The following is a 24,071-nucleotide window of genomic DNA, read 5'->3' as shown; positions in this document are numbered from 1 at the left end:
TAATGAGAGGTCGTCTGTGTTTTTGGTTTCTATTCGCTTGCTGAAACTTGTGCAACCGAGTCAAAGTGTAAATTAAAAGCGCTTGTGAATTTTTGACGTCCTTCTAGTGACATTAGACGAAAAGTTAATTAAAAAAAAATTATTACAAAATTATAAAATTCATTTGACTACCAAAAATAACGGTTATTCAAAATTTAAAACCAAAAGTGCAAAGTGCAAAATTTCGCTGCTAATTTCCAAAACTACCAAATGCAATAAATATTGTGCGTGCGAAAAAATACAGTGTTTTTGATAACGAAAAATTTTGAAAATTTAGAACCAATTTAAAACAGTTATTTGAATTATTCGAAACGAAAGTGATTTGAAAAAACACGATACGAAAATTGAAGCAGTTGAAAAACAAATCAAAAACGCTAACGTGCCATTTGGATTTAACGAAACACACAGTTCGATAGTAAAGGAGTAAACCAGCAGCGCGAAGAGCAAATCTATTGCAAATCCAGAAAACAGCACTTAAAGGATTACAGCAACTGCCCGAGCAGGTGAGTTGTTCTATGCAAATCGTGACGTTTGCGAAAAAGTTTAGTTTTATATATAATAATTTATTTTTATAAAAAACAGTAATTTAGTGAAAAAAATTTGGTGTTAATAATTGAACCAAAGGAAAAGAAACTTGAAACATTGTGGTTACGACAAATTTGGATCACAATATTTACTCAAAAAGCAATATAAATAAATAACATTTAAAAAAAATCTAAATTTCATAAGCCTTTGAAACCAACCAATGAAAGGAAACATCGAGGTTTTTGGGAAAATTTTGTTTACTTGATTGCCACAGCCGATAATTGCAGACTTGTTGTATTATACAACAAAAAATAAAAATATTTATAAGCAAGTGGTATTATATGGTCAAAATTTTCAGATTTAAAACTTGTTTTACTACTGCAAAATAAATTATTCTTATCTGATGTGTGGAAAAAATTTTAAAAATTTAACTATAGCTTTTCAAAATTTTGAACCTATTCATTCTGTAACTCTTGCTCTTGTTTTAAAACTCTATCTAAAGTTGAACAGTTTTTATTTTTTTTTCTTAAAAATTCAAACTTAAGGTTTTATGTAAACCAGTTAACTTCAATTTTGTATGAAAAATATACTTACACAAATATATTTATACATTTAAAAACAATTCGAATAGTTTGGTATTTTTGTATAATTTCATCTTTGTTTAAAGATCAAATCTGATACGCTATCGTATTGAATTTAAAGATTAACAGATTTATAATTAATAACGAATTTTTGAACTATTCACATATAGGATATTTAAATAATTGATTGCTGTATATGTCCTGATATTTATTCCCTGATTTAATTATTGTTTGTTAACGTCAAATATTCTTAGAAAAATCGTATTAAAAATTTTCAAAAAATTTTTTGTAAAATATTTGAACATTCTTTAGTCTAAAAGTTTGCGTAACATATAATGGTTGGGATCACTCGAATATGGGATTGAAATGCTCAATAAACATATGCCTTCTTAAGTAAATATTTCTTATAACCTCAAATAGATGAAACAGACGAAAACAACATTGATGACTTCAGTCCAATTTAGCAAAATTTCAGAAGACTGTAAGCAAAGGCTGTAGTATTTAAGGATACTTGCACTCTCTGAAGATCTTCTAATGTCACAATTGCTACGATATGACACTCTGATAGGAAATATCTGGTGTTTAAAAGCACCACTGTTTTTATATATAACGTAATTGAAGGAAAAACATTAATTTCTCGAACAAATAAAATACAAATTTTTATTACAAATGTTTGAAAGCAACGATTCGAAACATAATAAGATTTAATCCTATCTCATAATTAATGTTCAGTGCGTTCAATCTTTAGGACTGTCTTTCAATTGATTTAACTACCGTTTAAAGCAGATATTTTTATGAAACATTGAAGACTGTTCATTTTAACTGGTATTCAAAGTTTTGTTTTTGAAAAAAAGTGGGTTTCCTACCATCGTACATACCTACCAAGTTCAAAACCACCCCAACAAGTACAACTAAGGCAACTTTTAACGAGAACTATTACAGTTATTATGCGACGCATAGAGCTTCGCGCAAAAGTTGCAACGCATCTGCTGTCTTACAAATATAACCACATTCATACATACATATGTATATGCAAGTGTATAGTTGAAAATTTTCGCTGCAGTAGCAATATGTTAGTGCGAGCGTTTGCGTTTTGCTCTTAGTTGTGGTGAAATTTCTCCACAACTTTAATACGCGCGCGTGCTTTCGTGCGAATGAATGAAAGTATGGAATTATCCATCGCTCATTGTGGCTAAAAGACTGATTGTGCTGTTTTTTTCTCGTTCGTTTTTTATTTTTTCTTTGCATTTATATCTTACTTGCTTTTTTTGTTTTTGTCTTTCTTGCTTTGCTGCGTTTTGTTTCAACAACGTGGCCATAAGATGCCTGAATGGTGGGTTATATTGACGGTGTGGTTTATGCCAATTTTCTCTACTAGTTTTCAGCACTGATGGCAAGACTGCCGACATTGTCAATAACAACAACAAGAATAATCGCAGCGACAACAACAATACACAGCTGCAGCATCAATTTTCTTAGCTAAATCGCCTTGCTGTATTGTGGTAGTTGTTGGCTGGTTGGCTTGAAAAAGTTGCTTGGTTGTTTTTGTTTTAAGTTGAGCCCCCACTGTTGCCACAATTGCTGCAGCGATTAAAAATCGTCGACACAATCTCGCGAAATGAGTTTTGTTTGCAATTTTGCTCCACTTTGTGTGGCAATTCAATACGTTTCTATGTATGTATGTAGTTATGTATGTGCGATTGCGCGCGTGCGCTACTACAGGTGTGTGCGTTGCAAAGGCAGAAAATTTTAAATATACTCGTTCGTTGGCATGTATGCGACGCTACTTTGTGCCGTGTTGCGTTACAATTCACATTACGATCCAATTGTCGGCACTATACTGCCGTTTGCTGCTGCTGCTATCAAGCGCCAGTTGGCAACTTTCATCGCCAAGTCGGTTAAATAGTGCTTGTGTGATGATGAGCGCGCCACCAATTGTTGCTGCTGCTGCTGGTGATTTTGCTGCTGTGGGCAACCTGAAATCGTGCACCAAAGTGACAGAACAAGTGCAAGTTACCAACGTCTCGCACAAACCAATAGCATCGTGGACATACGAGCGCGGTGATATGTCCATAAGGTATATTTGTAGCTACAAACAGGGTTGTATGTGGCACCAAGTAAAAGAAAGTAAATGCAATACCGGCTGGCGCCACTGCATGCATTAGATTCATAAAATTTAATGCGTCTATGCCGCATATGAGGACACAAACAATGCGCGCAAAGCGCATCGCAAAAACCACACGCATGCGCACACGCGCACTGATTTTTCCACAGCAGGTGTCATCTGACTGTGTGTAAGGCATGAGTTGCCTCCGGACGGCCCTTCATTTCGTCGGCTCATTGTTTCATTTGACTGCGCATTACCGTTACAAATTTACAACATTTGAGCGCCAGCTTATTGCTGCAACATTTTTGTGCAGTCAAGTGTTGCGGTGCTTTGTTGCAATGAAAATGGAGAAATACTCTTGTTGTCTATCAGTCGTGGGCTGTTCGGGTACATAGATCTGCCATTGTTTGAGAAATCGAGCACAAATATCTTAATAATATTAATTAAGCCTTGAGAATTGTTTACATACTTACACATACATGTGCATATGTGCATGTTAGGTATCTCCGGCTGAGTTGCAATCAAATATAATTATGTTATGAATAAGTAAAATGTATATTATAGTTAAAGAAGTCGGTCAAGGCTGTGAAAACGCTCTTTTATTTCAACTTATTGTAGATAATATTCAAATAAAAGTGAAATTGTAGGTATTGTTTTAGAATATAAATAGGGCTTAGAAAGTTAATATCGAGTTGTAGGATTGAAATAAAGTATAATTTTATGTAGTTTTTCTTAAAAATTATATTAAAATTATTATATTTTATTCAGTTTAGAAGCAAAATTATAATTTATTCAACTTAAAGTTTATAGTGTATGTTTTTTCAGACAACAACAAGCAAAATTTTTGTTAAAAAACTTGGATTGAAAATTTAATTTACAATTTTTAATTATACTATATAGTAAAACAATGTTGGAATTAAAAATTAATTTTCAAATAAATCATAAACAATTAAAAAATTTAAAATATAACTTTAAACTGCCAAATCGGAATAAAATATTAAAAATTTAATTTTTATTCCCAAAATCAGAAATAAAATTAACAATTCATAAATCGTTTGAAAATGTCTAAAAATTGTTAATTTATAATAAATTTCTTTTTTCATTTTTATTTATAAACTTGCTATTAAAAATTTTTTCAGTCCGTTATTTGTGGTTCAAAATGTTTTTTTTTAGCTTTTCAATACGGCATTTATACTTAGAAATTTTAAAAGTATTTTTAATTAAGATTTTCGGATTTTTAAATAAATAAAAAATTATTTAAATGTTAAATCAAATGAAAAAAATAATGACGACAATATAAAAGTGAATAAATTGCTCTGGAACCATTTTTTTGAATTTATAATAATTGTTTTTTTTTTTTTTATAAGAAAGTATGGATTTCCAGAACACACCTTACAAGGAACCTTATTATCAACATTTGAGCAAGTGTAGAGCAGTGCGGAGCTAAGTAACTGTATTTTTGTAAAAGTATTATCAATTTGTGGTCACATAAAGAACACTTACTTCAGTTTTGGATCTCTGGCAACACTTTTTTAAACGTTTTCTCACATATGTATATACTATTCATTTATAATTTTTGTTGAATTATATGAAGAATTTTTAAATGTTTTGACAATAATTCTGATATATTTATTCTTAATTTTTTTTTAATTTTTCTTATACAATTAAGAAAAGTTTCAGACAATATTAAAATTATTTTCCATGCAACACATCCTTTAACGGATCCAAATAAAAATATCTTACTTCGTTCTTTTTTCAAATAATATTTCTTTGAACGAATATATTTACTTACAAACTTTTTAAGAAAGACTAGATGAAAGACTATACTCGTATAATGCCTTGAAACAAAATTGAGAAATTATTTCAATTGGAAATAGTGGAAGTTGTAAAAAATGTTGTGAGAAAGAAGCATGCGCCACCGGAATAAGCACATTATTTTGACATTTCCTACGCATTACTGCCACTCTGTCTCAAACGGCAATAATTATACAGACATACCACTATATATTACCTTTATTTATATATGTATGTGTGGCAATTGAAAGTGCGAAATTACTAGTTGATAGTTGGTGGGCTACACGCTTAGCTGGTTAAGCTTATTGTTGTTTGCTAAAAATTTCTTTTTTGCATTCTTTCATTTGGTGGTGGCTGTTGAGCACTTGCCACAGCACCACACAAACACAAAGCTAGCGAAAAAAGCAACCGAGAGCAAGTAAGATTCATATACGTCGGCATAGTAATTGCACTTACTGTATACATACACACACACAAACACATACATATACAAGTATGAGCCATTCAAGTATGTAGTATGCAGAAATGCGCCAGCACTTAAAGCCAGACCAACAACGCCTTCGACTTTATCACCCGTCGGCGTACGTTCGCTCGCTGCCATCATCGCCAACATGGACGACTTGCTTGTCTTTTTGTAATTTAATAATAAAAATGAAAACCACTTTCTTCGCATGCCTGACAAACGATCCGAGGAAAACCTGAGCACTGCAGCGGCACTGTCACTGACTATATTGTTGTTGTTGTTGCTGTTGCACCGGCTATTGCTGCAGTGTTGTTGCACTTGTTTTTTTGCAGTTGATGCGCTGCATGCGCATCTGGTGCACAATGACGGCCAACAAAAGCAGCAACCACACACATACTTACAGACGAGAGTATAAAAATAGTAGCAACACGAGTAATAAATTTCAACAGCCGAGCACATAACAGCAAGAACAACAAACAGGCACAATGGACACAACAACAACAATACAATAGTTCGCTCTAAGGCCGGTTGCAAATATGCAGCAAATGCCAGCAACAATACCGATGTTCAGATGCCCGTGCTGCATGTGCATGCCATACAAGAAACGGAACCAACAACAACAACAGCAATTGCTGAAATTGGGTCAATAATTAGTGCGATGAAATGCAGTGGCATGTTGTTGTTGCTGTTTTTTTTTTTGCATGCAACGAACGTAAAAATAACGGCAATTGCCTGCTACCGTATGCCGAAGACAGCACAATAATCAACCGGTTTGCCATGCAGCCGTTGCTTCCCTGCCACCTCGGCTGCCGCCATTGTCGCGGCCGTTGCTGCGTAACGAAGCATTGCAGCGCCGCCTGTGGTGTCGACACTCGCCAGTTACGGCCGGTGACTAGCAACAGCAGAGGATGCATGAAAAAAAAACTAAAAAAAATACTAAAAATAAAGCACATAATCAATACCGTTAACATTGGCGAAGTAGAAATAGTGGTAGCAAGGGGTGAAGGGAATTGCTTGCATTGAAATTTAATGCCATGCCTGTTTGGCACCGTGTGGCAGCCGTCCATGTGGAAGTGGCAGAAAAAGTGCAACGAGCCCTTGAGTTTTTACTTTCATTTATTCATGAACCGGTTTCTGGGTTCGTTAGCTTTACTACGAATGGCCAACAGTAACAGCAACAATAACAAAAGCGACAACAACCACCATTGCTTGCAACATTTGCCCAAGCTGCTATTGAAACAGAAAGTATTGTCCGTAAATGGTGAAGTGATTGCCTTTTATCGGGTTACTTTTTTCCATTTATTATTTATAACTAACGTTGCTGATGTGTTGCTGTGGTTGTTGTGTTCATATCATACAATTGACTATCACTGCCATTTCACACACTTTCTTAATATAACTGTAAAGCGTAAACACTTCACATTGGCAAGTCAGGTTGCGCGCTTAAGTCTTTTGTTAGTTGGAAAAGTGATTGCGAACTTTAATTAACGGTGTTAAAGGGTTATGCATAACTGCACAAGAAAGGCACGTATTTAACTATTTTGATATATTTGACTTTGATTGCGCGGTTCACTGCATAAACTATAATTGTTAATAAAAAATAAACAATTTTAAGGGTTTTTGTTGGTTTTTTTTATCAATTATTAGTATATTTTCGAACTCTAAATTCAAGAAAATATTTAGTTTATTATATTTATAATAATAATTTGAAGTTATTTTATTATTATTTAGTTTATATATTAATTTACGTTGGCTATATGAATATAGCAAATATAAAACAAAACAATATAAAGAAAAATATGAAAAATATTTGTCAAAATTTAAGAAGTGAAAGAAAATAAACATTGAAAAATATAGTTTAAGTAACAAAATGAACCAACCAAATACTTACATTATGAACATGAATTTAAATCCAAAATTCTGAAAGAGTTTTAATATTTTTTTTTACTTTTAAGCTATGAAGTTATAAACTTCTTACTGGCGTATATCTCATAGCAGAAACGGGTATAAAACGACCTTCGTCTACATATTATTGTTATTTATTGATCAGTATGAATATCAGCTATATACTTTATTTATCTGATCTGAACAAATTATTCGAAGTGTCTTTAGCACTAAAATCGGCTAAATTTCGTGAAGATAATAAGTCTATTAAAAAAGTTTTCCATACAAGAACTTGGGTTTGATCGGTCTGTAGTAGGGCAGCTATACGCTGTAATTGTTCGATATAAACAATTTCTTCAGAGCGATGTTGGGATGCCTTGGATAAAATTTGGTGCCAATAGTTGTGAAGACAGTTTGTTAGATAAAAATCAAGGCAATGACTTGAATTTGATCGTCCAGTTTGTAAGGCAGCTACATGCTGTAGTTGTCCGTCATCTACGGTTATTAAGGAGAAAAGAACGTCAGATCGGTATCTTAAAAACTAAATAACTAGTCGAATTTATGGACAGATGAACATGGTTAAATCGACACAACTCATCATGATGATCATTTATACAAGGTGTGTTCCAAAGTAAACAGGACTTTTTCAATCTAGCGCTGGTGCGTTAGAATCTGCTATCTTTATCGATTATCCAGTGAGAATTTCATGACATTTCATTGATTGGAAGTGAAGTTATTGCGTTTTAAGTGTCAGTATGTTTGTGTTATCGGTGCGAAAATGAGCTTCGAACAAAGAGCCAACATTAAATTTTGTTTTGAAATTGGTAAAACTTTTACCAAAACGTTTCAATTGATGAAACAAGTTTATGGCGATGATTGCCTATCCCGTAGCAGAGTGCACGAGTGGTTTCAACGTTTTCAAAGTGGTCGTGAGGACATAAATGACGATCAACATGTGGGCCAATCAAAATCCGTGATCACCGGAAATTCCATCGAAACTGTGCGTGAATTCATCAAAAATCAGCCGAAATCATCATTGAAATTCATGGAAATAGAATTGAACATCTCCAAAACATCGATTTATCGCATTTTGACCGAACATTTGGGCTTACGAAAGGTGTGTGCACGGTTTGTTCCGCACAAATTGACTGACGACCAAAAATTGCTCAGAATCCAACATTCGAAGAAAGATTATTTGATCAAAAATCACATTTTAACCATTAACCACTCCTCGTATTCACCTGATATGGCACCGTGCGACTTCTTCCTTTTCGGAAAAATACATTTGCCCATGAAAGGAAAGCGTTATGCAGACGTAGAGGCCATTCGAAAGGCTTGCATCAGCATACTGGCGGCCATACCGGCCAACGAGCTAAAATAGTCGTCCGACATGCTTTTGGACCATGCAAAAAGCTGTATTGAAGCAAAAGGAGACTTTGAATAAAATAAATTGATTTTGCCGAAGAAACCATTGGTTCTTTTTTTAAAAATCCTGTTTACTTTGGGACATACCTTGTATATATACCTTTTACGGTCTTCGACAACTTGTAACGTCAAGAAAAAACTTCGTGACAAACATAATGTTCAGGGTATAGACATTAAAACAAAAATTCTTCGGAGCTACCTTATGTACCATACATATAACTATGAAACTCTATAATATGGTCAGCTAAAATGCAAAACAACGTATCATCAAAAAAGAAAAACCAAAAATGCTGTACGATATAATAACCATTTTATAACCAAAACTGCTGGTTTCAAAACCTTATAGAATACATTTTTTCGAAATATTTTAGTAAAATAAACCACTAATTTGGCTTTTCTAATTGTTGAAAATATAGTCTAGTAATCTTTAAAGATCTCCTTAGTGTTGTTAAAATAATTAAAATTTAATCGATGTAAAATATGATATAAAACAACATTTGCATTTACACGAAACACTAATCGCTTATGTATGAGTGTTTGGATGTGCTTGGCTAGTGCAGGATTTTTCACTTTCCCTATCGAAATAAATGAATAGCACCGTTTTGTAAATAGGCGCAAGCGCCAACGCTAACAGAGCACGCCACGCCTCGCCTCACAGGGGGCGACTGTCTCTGGATAACTGCGCATGCATATTTATGAGGCGTCTCTAAACATACCAGCCGCTGTGTACATACTACATACTTATGTGCGCACGTGTGTGTGTGTGAATTGAAAGGCAGTAAAAGTAGATTTTATTTGGGCTTTGCGGCAATTCGTCTGCTTTAACTGCAACTGATTCGCTTTTCATCGTTAGTCTGTGGCTCACCTGTGTGCGTGCATACAATTGTGTATTCACTGGTGCACTGACGACACTTGTTGCATACAACTCACACGCAAATACATATATGTTCACAAGTTAACTTGAGTGTGTGCGTATTATCTTTTTAACGACAATGTTGCAGTAATTGTTGGCCGTTTCGTTGTTGTTGACAAAACTGGAGCAAAGAAAATTAATTGTCGTCATGTCTATTTTACATAATTCAAATGCTTATCGGGTGGCATAAGCGCAAGTACACCAATCCATGGGAGTCACACAGCACCTTGCCATGCTCCAATACCCCGGCACGCCGTGCTCAGTCGCGCCGAGTTGAGTGATATCAGCTGCCAACGGCCAGGCAATAACAATGGCTCAAAACTTACAGCTTGGCTTAAATGCTCCTGCGCCAGTGGCAGTGGTTACTCGTGTTGTTGTAGTTGCTGCTGTCAGTGTGACTGCGTTTGCTGTGCTTTGCATTTCGCCGATCGCATAGACGATAGCAACAAGCGATTAGGCGTTCTTCGCTCGACGCTCGATGTTGGCTTAATGGCCGACTGCTGGTTTGGCCTTTGCTTTGGTGCGAAAACGGGTTTACAACGCCACCGGGTCTCTCTGGTGCTAGTGAATGCAAAAATTACTGGCAATTAGTATGAAAGTTTTCAACTATATTTGCTATTAAAATGTTGTAAATTTCCAAAATAAGTTGACTGACTGGCTGTTGGCCTAACTCTGACCGTCTGGCCGGTGTTGCCTATTGCCTATAGCCTGTTGCCTGCATAACAGCACATGCAGCATGTCAGCGCTTACATATTTACAACACTTTTATTTAAATATGTGCACATAAATATGCTGCATATACATAGATACATATAGAGTACAACAATAAGACGTAACCTGTGTACGTGTGCGCACGCTCGAAGATGTAGATAGTGAGATGTGTGTAAAAATGCACAGTTATCAAAAATGTTTTGAATTACTTTCACGAGTTATTAAAAACTAAATGTCTAACACTTGCACAGGTGCAGCGCAAATGGCTTAATTGATGTTGTCTTGTTTTTGCCTCTTTATTGGCACAACTTTATAATTGTATGCGCACAAGAGGCGCATGTTCACACAGTGGGATATTGTGCACGGCTTTTAAACTCCACGCTAACTAACCAAAACAGTTTACTATGTTTTGCTATGTTAAACGCTAAGTATTATGTTCACATTATGGTGCTAGTAAAAGTGGTTCATATACATACATACATATTTTAATTAGATCTGATTCACTCATTTTTTCCTTTTTATGCATCAAAATAAAAATGCTTGAATAAACATTTCTCCTTTTTATGTGATATTGGGTAGTCGAAAAGGTTTTTTCGTATTTCTAATCAAAGTTCAACTTATTTTTTTTTTCATATTTATAATGAACTTTAATGAACCAAATATGTACCATTTTGGTCAACCACTTTTTGGCATTTTTTCGCTAAAGACATTATTCCATTAGTGTAAAACTATTCTGGTTTCTCGGTGATAAACTGCGACAAGTAATTTTTACAGGGTTCTCTTGAAGCCAACTTTACTCCATTAAAGGAGTTCTGCATTGACCGAAACAAATGGTAGTCCGATGGTACAAGGTCAGGGCTATATGATGGATGCATTAAAACTTCCCAGCCAAGCTCTTCCAGTTTTTGCCGAGTCTTCAAAGATGTGTGTTTTCCTGATGGAAGACGAAGCCCTTTTTGTTGATTAGTTCTGGTCGTTTTTTTTCGATTGCTTGCTTCAATCTCATCAGGTGTTGACAGTAAAATGTAGAGTCTATCGTTCGACCAGGCTGGAGCAGCTCATAGTGGTCGATTCTTTTCCAATCCCACCAAACACTCAGCATAACCTTTCGAGGCGCCAATCCTGGCTTTGCAACCATTTGTTGAGCTTCACCACTCTTGTACCATGATCTTTTTTGCACATTACTATCGTATTGATCCACTTTTCGTCTCCTGTTAGCATTCGCTTTAGAAATAGTTCGATTTCATTTCGTTTCAGCAAAGGTTCAACGATTGGTCGTCCAGAGCGAGGTGCATCTTTTACATCGAAATTTCCGGAACGGAGGCGAGCGAACCATTGTTGTGCTACACGAACTGATACAGCATCGTCTCCGTAAAGTTCACAAATTTCATTGGTGGCTTGCGTGGCATTCATCCCTTTTCATACAAAATTTTCAAAATATAGCGATTCGTTATTTTCACTCATTTTTGAAGAGCTTCTCCAACTATTTAAGGTTTATCCAAAGGGATTCCTGTTTGATAATAACTTCAGGTATCAAATCGCTTTTTCTTGAAATTTTGGGTCTCCAATTGAATCGCTTCTACGAAATCGTTGAAAATGTGGTAGAAGTGTTCTGAGAAGGCTACTTCATTAAGAACACAAATATTTGTGTGCTCTAAAAGATCAAAGTTGAGGGTCGGGAAATCAATGAAAACAGTGCTTTAAAATCGTCTGGTTAGCAACATAGACATATCACAGGGTCTCAACATCTTTTATGGATTGACTCAAAATATTTTTGTTAATGTTATATGCAATATATTAGTATAAAAATAGAATAGCATAATTACATTACTAGACTCATACCCAAAGACCTCAATCTTTTGCAAAAATAACAAGTAAATGGTAAAATTGGAATGCTTGATTAACTCAAAAGGGGCCGGTTAGGAAGGCGGTAGTTCGATTTGTATTAAAATGCGTAAAACAATTTTTTTTTGGCAGTTCGTATCATTTTTGGCCTGCTGTTGTACCTGGAACTGTATATGATATCAGAAAAAAATCGAAGTCAGTAAAATTAAAAAAAAATCGACTTATGAGCAATTTCAGCTGCCTCTTTTTCATCTCATTAGCATAAAAAACGTTTAAGCTTAAGCTTATTATTTTTACTAATTAATACTAAAATAGTGAACAGATTAAACTAATAGATACCAACTGAAATATTTTCCACGAAACGCATATCAGCCGTTTATTGACCTATGCGAATAAACCGTTAATATACTTGGAGATAATTATATACAATATGTAGACATATTTAAAAGCAGCAAATGGCAAGCAACAATTTTAACAAAGTCAAAAAGACATTCCAAGCATTCTCCAACAAAATAGCAATTTCACTTTCACAGCAACCAAATGACGCGTAACCACACATCATTATCCACCTGCATACATACATACAGACCGGCATACAAATAAACACACATGCATATATACATATTTGTTTGCACATTTCCACAAAGAAACAAACAAATAAATATGAATTTCTTCTAAAAGCATTTCAAGCGCTGTTTGTACGCAACTGTATGTGTGTGCGTGTGTATGTTGCCAATGTCAAAGCGACATTGCTGTGTGCAGCAGGCGCGCGCAAAAATTTCTAAGCATCGATCGACAATGAATGATAACTACGAAATGACGCGAACGAGCAGCAAAGAAAAAAAACGAATTTGACAAATTCAAAAGAGCAAGTTTATTGGCAGCATCCATTCGAAAGTAAACAACAACAAACACATGTGCACGTATGTGAGTGTGTATTTAGCAGAAAAATAACAATAACGATTAACTGACTTTAACCAAAATTGGATTGGCATCGATTGGCTGCGACTGTGGCTGTGGCTGCCTCCAGTGACATAGTGGCATTTTTCGCTGCCGCCGGTTGCTTTGGTCTCGCATGTACGAGTATATTGAAAATCAGTGGCAACAAGTGGCACGTTCGAACAAGCAATCATTGCCTTTTATTGTTGTCCGTCCGCATGTAAGATAAATCGTATCGGCATGGTTATCTACGCGCTGTGATCAGCTAGATCGGTCGTGATGGCGACAGCATCGTAGTTGTAAACTCGGACGGTTGGTGATTCAGCTAACTGTTGTTGTATACATATGTATAATATTATGTATGTTGATACATTTATGTATAACAAGTGCGGAGAAATTTGTGTATACATATTATCTTATATATCATATACATCATACATACATACATATATATACGAGTATATACGTACATATCTAGCGTTTGTATGTGCACCTGTTTATGCATGGATTATGAATTTGAAACTCGCGTAAAAATGAAATGTTGTATAATGTATGCGTGGCTAAACCGTTATTTCATTTGACAGCCACAATACAAATGCGAAAAATAAAATAAATAAAAATGCCCAAATACATTCAATGAAACATCGCTTTGGGCAATAATCGACGGCTGGCGCAAGCTATGACGAGAAGAAATTCCGCACTCCTCTATGCTATTAACGTTGTTTCTTTTCTCTTTTTATACGTCGCTCATTGTTTCACATGGCTTTAAAAGTGCCTTTGCAGACATTTCCATAAAAACGAAACGGCACCCGAGGCGCCTATTTTATTTGCTTTGAAACAATTAGCAAACTTACGCACTTTAGCGAAACTAGGCGTAAACCAAAAGAGACAAAAACAAAAACGAGCAACAAATTTACGTTGAAACTATTTTTAGAATAATTAAAAATAAAATGGAAAGTATGTATACAAATTGTCAAATTAGCAACATTAGAGCAGGTGCTTTTGGGGTGGCAATCAAATGCTTAAGCTGTAAAGTAAGAGTTTGAAAATAAAAGAAAAATTACTAAAGTAAAAAAAAGTATATAATTATTTTAAACTGATATAACTCCTTAATTTATTTTTGTTAATAAAGATTTTTATTTAGTTCAAATATATGTACATTGTCTAAAGAGTTTAGAGACGAATTTAAAAAAATAATTTTTATAGTTTTGCAACATGTATAATAGCTCTGTTCACCTAACGGTTGTACATATCACCTAATCGGGATATATAAATAATAGGGTTATACGTATATATATAAATGATCAGGATGACGAGAAAAATTCGGGTGACATTAAATTTTACGAGATGCCGTGCGAGAGCTTTATGGAAGCTGCTGTGAAAATTGAACGATGGGCGTGGCACCGCCCACTTTTTGGCGAAATCATATAACTTACCGATTTCGACTAAATTTAGTTTGTAGCATACTTCTTTGTCACAGTGTGACAACAGATGAAGAGGGACTACACCCACGCCTACTTCCCATATGACAAATTCTTAAATTCCATTTGATTCTTTCATTTTTCAGTACATAAATCAAGAAGTAATAAATATGACGGGATACAATTTCGTAGTAATAATTTTTGTAAAGTATCCCACTTATGACAAAAAATTGTCCAAATCCAACCAAAACTGTTCAAGCTCCTAGGTACCGAATATGTGGAGTATCTATTCGTATAGTTTAATTTTGATCGAAATATGTGAGATATACATTTGAAATTCAGACAGAATTCTTTCCTGACAACAGAAATGTTGTGTATCAAAAATAAGTTAAATCAGGTCAAAATGATATGTCAGTATAAAGGTTTTCGAACTTCCAGTGGACTTTATGCTGGATATATCGTCCAATATTTGAGTTATCTTCATTAAACTTTATCTGCGTATAATAATTTTCGTTTTTCTAACAAACCTTAAGCCGAATATGTGGGTGAGTGTATGAGTTATATAGATTATATATATAAAATTGCTTACATTCCGATCCTCTTGTTGACGTTTTATATTTAAAGGTATTTCCCTTTGACCTTTTAAGCTACTCAGAAATGTAATTTGTTTGCCAACAATATTGTCAAAATCAATCCTTCTAACCTTAACTGTATTCTATATTCCATCTATAGTATTATAATTTTGTCTGGTTTCCGCATTTTAAGCCGATAACTCTTCCTCACCCACAGACACCGCCTTTTTGAGTTTCTCCTAGAGATCGGAATCCAAAACTTTTCAAAAATTAATAGCCGACTATTAGAGTACATTATATTCTAAAAATATGCATTATTCTTATTTATTTAAGAAACAAAATTACAATAATGTTTTATAAATTACAAAGTGAAAATATCGACCGCGTGACAACAGCAACCTGAAAATAAAACTAATTTTCTCTCTCTCGTATCCGGATTGGCCACTTCCAATGGCAGATAAACTAACCGTTTTAAGAAAAAAGCGAACAATGAGCGCGAGCAAAGAATAAATAAGCGAATGTGAATTATTTTAGTATTCTTTGTCACAAAGCTACTGCTTGCGGTAGCTCAGCCAGCTCACTCTGTCATACATTTTCTAATAATAAATCAGTTGAAGAAATTATTGGTACTGGCTCACCTAGTTTGACTCGAATGGCGCCTGCTGCTTAGTTGATGTTGATATGTTTGTGCGTGTGTTTGAGTTCGCTTGATTAACCGATGCGTTAAGCCATTTGGTTGACAGATTTAGGGGACTAAACATGGATGAACGTTATAACATATATATGTGAAATATGTAGAAATAAAAAGTTGGTTGAACATTCATGATATCGATTATACGAGGGTGTTTATGAGAGGAAATGAAGATAAATATTAATGTTTCAGTCTTAAAATTTTTTGGAGTTTAGAATTAGAAAAAGCAAAATCTATACATATATATATTTATTTATAGTAAAAATATTACTTTAATATTATTTCTATAATTTTTCAGATTTTTTAAATTTCTATCGAATATAATTAAATAATTTATATTTTATCTTTAATTGTTTTTGCTTGCTTAATTTGTTCAGCCATGCACTAAAACCGAAATTTATTAACCCCGCTAAGCTTAGAAAGCAATAAAATATATAGACAGCCAAGATAAGCATGAAAAATAGTAGACAGCTAATTAACCAAAACTCATCGCAACGCTGCACCAAGCACATACACAACAACAAATTGCAAATGAGAAGGAAAAAACAAGCAATAAATCGCCAACGCATGAAAATTAAAGCTACAACGACACACATACATATATATTTTTGTACATACTTATAAACATATTGTTTATATAAATTTCTTAGCAAAAAAGAAACGGCGGAAAATCGTTGCAACGAAGTGGCGAACAACAATGGCTGACAACAAGAAAACGAAAGACTTAAGAAAGAAACTTGCGCTAAGAAAAATTAGTTTTTCCACTTCTTCTTGAGAAAATTGTTATTGTTGCTGTTGCTGTTGTTTTGGTGTCGTGTGTTGTTTGCATTGTTTTTGAATGTTGCAAGTAGTTAACTTGTTAATGATTGCACATTTAGGTGAATACTGATTTCAAACTGTGTTTGCCTAAAAGTTGTTGCTCTTATTATTGTTGTTGTAGTTGTGATGTTAAACTCAATGCCGTTTTCACATTGAAAATTGAGCGAAATTTAAACTGTGCACCAATTTGCCCCACATCGCCTCATACCGGCTGTGGCAATTCAAATCAATAAGTGAAATTAAATTCGCCTGGCGCTTGATGATGAAGTAGAGTGAAATTTCAGCTGGCGAATGTGGGTGCTGGAAAAAAGTTTTATAAAAAAAAATTGTAAAAAAAAATTACAAGATTTATGAGGCATGCTATGAAGTATTTGAGTGAAATATTTTGAAGAATAATTTAAAAAAATAAAAAATAAAATCTCCAATCTAGCCTCTGTGACGTAGTGTTCCGTGTTTTCAGGGTTGCAATTGAAGGAAAAGAAAATTTCATATACGCAGCTTCTCTAAAGCTTAGAACTACCTAGCTTCGCCCTCACTACTACTCTGTTCCAGTGACTTCTCTTTGTCCACAATTGGACCAATGTAACATAACGTACTTGTGTAGTATAAAAGGATATAAAAAGATATTTATATAGATTTTGATCGATCTGTTTGAATAGCAGCTACTTGCTATAGTCGTAGCGTGATATTTTGGCAAATAAAAAAGTTTTCCATACAAGAACTGAATTTTTATCGATTTATCGGTATGGTATAGTCATCCGATATCTGCGGTTCCGACAAAAAATCAACTTCTTACGGGGAAAGAAACGTGTGCAAAATATCAGCCTGATGTCTCTAAAACTAAGTGAATAATTCGTGGACAGACGGACTTTGCTAAATCGACTCAGCTTGTCACGCCATTAATGGCGATATTGAATTTGTGTATATATCAAATATACCCATTATATTTATATTATATGTATGTACGTATATATGTATGTATGACCTTCAAATAGAAGATTCATTAAGCTCACAGAGAAATGAGTAAAAGTGAAATTTCCTTTAAAAGCCAAACTGAACAAAATGCTAAGTGCTTGTACGTGAAATGCCAATCTGTCTAAACAATTTAGAACATCATCAGCCGAATATCCCAAAAGCACGTATATTCTCAGTCACACGCATGCTCAAAAGCAATAAAATGTGCGCAGGTGTAAAGCTACACACAAACTACATTCTTACATACCTAGAAATGCAGCCACTAATTACTATGCAAAGCACAGAGGAAGATTCTCACGTACAGCGGAGAGTGTCTATGGAATATTGCTGCACCGAAATTGCCATAATTAAAGAGATGCGCGTTGGATATAAAACCTACAGATAACCTTATCTGCACGCAAATTAAGATACACACTCACGCAATAATCAGCATTGCCGCCACATATACACACATACATTTACAATAAATGTACACACACAACAGCGTTAGTGCTTCGGCAACTCTGCCTTCAACCGTTTCGAACAACTTTCACTTACGACAAACAAGCAAATAAAACTTAAAGACATGCCGCGAGAAAAAACCTCACACAAACTATAACAACAACAACAACGACCACACGATCGACGTCTAAATTTACAAAAAAAATGCTGTGAATGTGAAAGAATAAAAAAAATTGTTGAAAAATGAGAAAGGTAAACAGTAAATAAAAAGCAGCAGCAGCGTGGTATAAACCCCAAGACGAAGAAGAATAGTGAAAAACAAAGTATAAAATAATAAATATAACTGCACAAATGTGGCCGTTACGAGCACACACATACACATACCAAATGGCATGGAGGCAGCGCGCAATATTTGCTAATGTTATCATCAAATTGTAATCGTGAGAGCCAACCAACTCAACAATCGGCGGCTCTCTATCTTAAAATTCAAGCGCAGTGCAAAGCAGATGAGTGCAATTGTGTTTAAAATACAGTTATGTTTTGTGCTCGCTCTCTTCGAAGCATAAGATTATGGCGCTTTAACGGCTTGTAAACTTGGATCAGCTTGAAAGAGCGAGTGCATGCTTTATGGAGATGTCGGGAGAGCTTTTCTGCCATTTCTTGCTTATTAGCCTCACTTAAGTGTCACATCTGACAGATTGTGTGGCAGCTGCGAGTTAGTGGCTTAGCGAAAATATGTAGTTTGTTAATGCATACAAATATAAAATAATATGTACATTAGCTCGAAATATAAGAAAATAATAATTAAATTTTAAATTTTTTAAAGAATAATTAACGAAAAAGGTTAGAAATTGAGAATTTTAATCAAATTTTAATATATTAAAAATTTTATTTATTTGAAATGTATGACTAAAATATTAGGTTGTAAGATCATGTCAGACTAAAAGCTGCTATCGTGCCATGAGATGCTATGTTATGTTTCAAAAAGAATAGATAAAATAAATATAAATATAAAAGTTTTATTATTTTTCGGCTATAAAATCGCGTAAGCGGTTTCTACGCCAGTAAAGAAGAGGAAAGAAATTCTTTGATGTATTGCTGTTTCATGAAAATGCTAGAATGGTTATGCGATGAGAACCCACGTTGATCTCAAATTACCTCAGACAAGTGCTCAATGCCCAGCTTAGCTGATAATAATCCTTTTTATTTAAAACCTTTTTAAACTTCGCTTTCGATCTCTATTTAATTAAAGAAATGACAAAATTAATTTAAGGCACAACTGAGGAACTCAAATCTGGAAGTATGTAATCTAAAATATGGAATAACATATGTATATCAACTCGAACAAAGTTTTTATAAAAAAAATTTATTTATATATACTACTTCAAAACATACTACATAACCTCAATATGTTTCAGACAAAAAGTGACATTTAAATGAACTAAATTTTTTCAAGCGCCCTCATAAGTTACTTAAAAGAATATACATCAGTGAAATTTAGCAGTATAGCTCATCATAAAGGTGTAACTATCGAAAAAAAAAATGAAAACGCTGTCCACAACATTGAGCATAATTACACTCATTACAAGCTTTGCAATCATCACACCAAGTCTTCAAAGGCACAGACGCCAGCCGCAATGTGGTCAGTCAGTCACATTACTTGCCGAGTTCGTCGGCTAGCTTGTACTGTTTACCATTTCAGTAGGTTACTAGCACAGTTGCTCAACAGCGCCAACAGCTGGTGTCTCAGTGGCCTCATCAAGCGTGCATATATGTATGTGCATGTGTTTGTATGCTTGCCAGTATGCATGTGGTATTTGGTTATCATTTGAAGATGTCGCTCCTAAGGAACTGGTTATGAGTATTCACATGATTTACTAAATGTATGTACATATGTATGTATGTATGAACATCAAGTAGATATGTTTCAGCGTAAATGTAGAGTGACATTGTCTGCTTGTAAGAGTACATTACCCGGATTTTGTTAATTTTTTCTCACTCTTCGAGTAATTTTGCATACGAATCGACTTTTCATAGCATTATCTGTAAAAATTTGGATAACCAAGAAGTGATTATTTTACTTTACAAGGGTTTAAGGGGTTCAAAACAATCGATCGTTTTTCTCGAAACTAGTTTTAAAGTCGGTTGGCAAGATTTCTCTTGAACTATTCAACCGATCGTCATGAAACAGGTCTTTGAGATACAATTCTTAAGGACTTGGACGAAGGAATTATTTTTTTTAATTGGAACTATTTGAAAAAAAAAAAAATCTCGCGAAATTTTTCCCGAAATTTTAATTATTTTGCAAAAATGTCCAAAATCCAATTTTCATTTTTTTATACCTTCGTCCAAGTTCTAAGTTAAGGGTTTAACTAAAGCAGGTATTTTTTTGCTTTAAATGATTCTGTAAAGAGTTATCCTGCCAACGCGGGCGCATTTTTTTTCGAGGAGTCGTTGGAAATGACGTCACAATGCCTTAGTTTAAAATTCTTTTTCAAAAATTTCAGAATTTCTTTGGTAATAGTGTATGTTTTTAACAATAAAAAATTCTAATATGATATTTAATTTTTTTTTATAATTTTTTTGTAATAAACTGTTGAAAAAATGCTGTTTTTACCCGAAGAAATCCATGTAACCTCTTAATTTAATTAACCACACCAAAATATTAACCAAACTGTATTGAGTCGATCAATAAGAGATGTTGAGAGATCCTCTGCTATCTCGCTGATGCCAAAAATGTCACGACGATGTTACAGCACTGTTACAGTGATTTTTGTAGTACACTGCAGCCCGAAAATATTGGTTCCAACGATTCCCTATTATTTACATGAGTTTATTATTATAAACAACAATAATATTTGTATCATGTTAGCCACATTGTTTTCCCTTAATTTTTGTGAAAAAATAAACTAATTTTCATAAAGTATAAATCTGTGACGAGTGAGTACTTGATCCCTTATTTTTTCTTTGTCCCGTGCGACTACTACGTACCTAAAACTTTTTTATACTATTCTCTTTCGTTATTCTAAAAATAGTTAGCATCTGGTTTTAATGGTGACATTAAAATTTTATGTTGCAAGGCATACAAGCGTAACTTTTGTACATAAATGAAGCATAATGACACATAACTCACTGCGCATGCTTCTCGATGTATTAGCCGCATGCCGGTCGGTCATTGCTGCTACAAAACAATTCCAACATAAACATATGTGCGCTGACTGACCACCAAATAGTCGCGGTAATTAAATTTCCTTTCAAATAAACAACCAAAAGGTGAATGAATAAACAACAGCTTTCGTTGCTAAAAGTTTGTAAGAAGAAAAATCATAAAGCGCATAAAATAAAACAAAAATTACAATAAAAGTACGCCTGCCGAAAGCTGTTATGTTTGGATATACATATATGTATATATGTATATAATTGTGTGTGTATGTGTTTGAATCCGCTCATAGTTTGCTTTTTACATTTTTTCGACTTTCTTTATTTATTTTGTTGACAATAGCGCATGCATATATGAGCGTCTAATACACACATTTACAAAACAGGTTGGCACAACATTACCCATACGCCATGTACTACACATATAAGCTACCCACTAGCGGCGCGATGAATCTGCAACCGGCTGACTAGCTGGTTGGCCAAAGCAGATGCGTCGCATCTCACCGATTTTCGCAAGTGGAAAGTGACATTCCTCTCACTCAGCATGCACAGCGCACACACACATACACTATAATATACAAAATTATATTTAAATAAATTCAGTTGCACACACACATACTGAAAAATGCATATTTAAATACATGGCTGCTTATCATTAACGGTATGTATGTGTGTCGTTGCGTATAAGAAGTGCTATATGTGGCTCGGGGCCAAGTAAGCTTTGCGGCATATGCTTCTTTTATGAATTTTATTTATTTTTTCTTTTCTATTTACATGCATCTTCTTTCGTGCCTTACTGCGCTTTTTCATGCGTCTTCATATTTACATGCATATATTACGTAGATTTGTATATGCTCTTGTCTATTTAAGCGCCTTCAGTTGCACATCTGCATTTGCTACAGATTTATTGAATTTTCTTCGTGTTTTATTTTGCTCGCGTACGCAGCATCGCTAGTTCAATATCGCATCGGATCGGTCGGTCGGTCGGTCGGTCGGTCAGTGGGTAGAGTTGTAGCCTGTAGCCGTAACTAACTGTGCGTATCCAGTTAGTCATTCCGTGACTGTTAGCATTGTGTCGTCGTGATCGTGGCATGTTGCACGCGCTTAGCGGATGGATTGTCATTATTTGTGCACACACATACCTATCTCAGACAATAAAATGTTGATTTGATTAGATTTGATTGCTCTGTGTCACGTGTTGTCAAAAAAAAAAGAAAATACCGCTTGATTTATTAATAAATAAATGCCGCTTAATACTCAAATGTAAAGTGAAAACAATAAAATTGTAATTACTATAATATATATATGACTGATTCCTAAGAGTGAGTTTGTGTGTTGGTTGTAATAAAAATAAAAATATATGTATATTAAGTGTTATATTTAAACTCAACGCAATTACTCGCATTTCGTGACGCTTAGCACCAATTTTCAAACAAAATATTTTATTTTTGTTGTACAGTGTAACTAACTTGAATGTTTTGCCATAGAAGTTTAATTAACGAACTACGATTTGTTTAGATCTTTAACCTTTTGGAATTTAAAATTGTTTTGGCGATTCAAGAAACAATAATAATAGGACATTTTATGACAGAATCGAAGACTAAGCTAATTTTTAACTAGATTTTTTGTTTTTACCAGTTTACCATATACCATCTGTTCAAATTTGATCCGGACTTGTCAAAAAGTATTTTAATACAAATCTTTAACATTTCCTTAAAAAAAAGATTTTTTTTAGTCAATAGAAAGCTAATAGAAACAACACACACAAAAATTGACATAAGGAGATCAAATATCTCGCGTTAAAAATAAAAAAAAATTGTGCCAATCTATTTAAGATATACAAGTATATACAATTTCGAAATTTTTTTAACGATTCGGTTTGCGCGCGCAGTTTAAAAGGACTAGTCCGAGTCATATTTGATCAGAAGTTGTAAAGTGATCGTTCAAGAAAATTATTTCGAAAATATAACAAAAATATGATAAAAAGGCAACCACATCTTGAGAAAGTCAGAAAATGCCTTTTTTGCATTATTCAAGACGACATTTAAGGGGTTATATACAGTTAACGAGGTCGAAAAAAAGCATTTTCAAGAATTTTTTCTAAGCAAACTATTTGGTTTATTGATTTGAAACTTGGCAGGTATATTATGACAACCTTATACTATATTCACATATTTTTTATTGCCAAAAATAATTATCGGTAACGTTGATATTGCCAATTTTGCAGAGGTCCGCAAAAAAAGGCCTCTTGCGGTGAGCACGATATCTCTGGACTGGATAATCTAAAATGCAAAAACCAAATAAATTTCATTATAGTAATAAATAATCTTATGTTTGATCGAAGGAATTAGCAAAAAAATTTTTTTTGACAAAATGGCGGCTACTCAAAGCAAAAGGTTCGATTTTCGACCAAAATTCGGGTCTTTAATTGTTTATAAAAATAAGAAATTTTGGTCGGATGGGGAAATCCTTCGATTAATTACTAAAAAATATAGTTAAGAAGCTTGTGTAAAAATTTCAGACCGATCGGTTCAGCCGTTTCTGAGAAATCTTGCTCACCGACTTTGAAAACACTGTTTCGAGAAAAACGAGTTTAAAGTTTTGAAAGCTCTTTACATGTAGTCGGCGCGCCTTCACTAATGTGTCTATAACTTCGAAAATATTCGTCGGATCGACTTGAAATTTTGTGTGTTTATACTCAGATGTATATACATTAAGAAAATGCAAAAAAACAAAAATCGATTTTTTGAAAATCCTAACTGTATAT

General features: G+C 34.1%; 1 protein-coding gene across 1 annotated transcript in view; it reads left to right on the top strand.

Annotated features, from left to right (window-relative positions):
• The window catches only part of LOC105231440 (cuticlin-4), a 34,942-nt gene continuing 10,871 nt past the window's right edge, over window positions 1-24,071 (top strand). The window contains exon 1 of the mRNA XM_011212744.4: window positions 1-542. The gene's annotated coding sequence lies outside the window, so the exon portion shown is untranslated. The remainder of the gene's footprint in view (window positions 543-24,071) is intronic.

Source organism: Bactrocera dorsalis, chromosome 5, assembly GCF_023373825.1.
Source record: "Bactrocera dorsalis isolate Fly_Bdor chromosome 5, ASM2337382v1, whole genome shotgun sequence".
In the NCBI taxonomy this organism is placed as follows: Eukaryota; Metazoa; Arthropoda; class Insecta; order Diptera; family Tephritidae; genus Bactrocera; species Bactrocera dorsalis.
The sequence above is the reverse complement of the archived record's forward strand: the minus strand, read 5'-3'. Positions and strand labels throughout refer to the sequence as shown.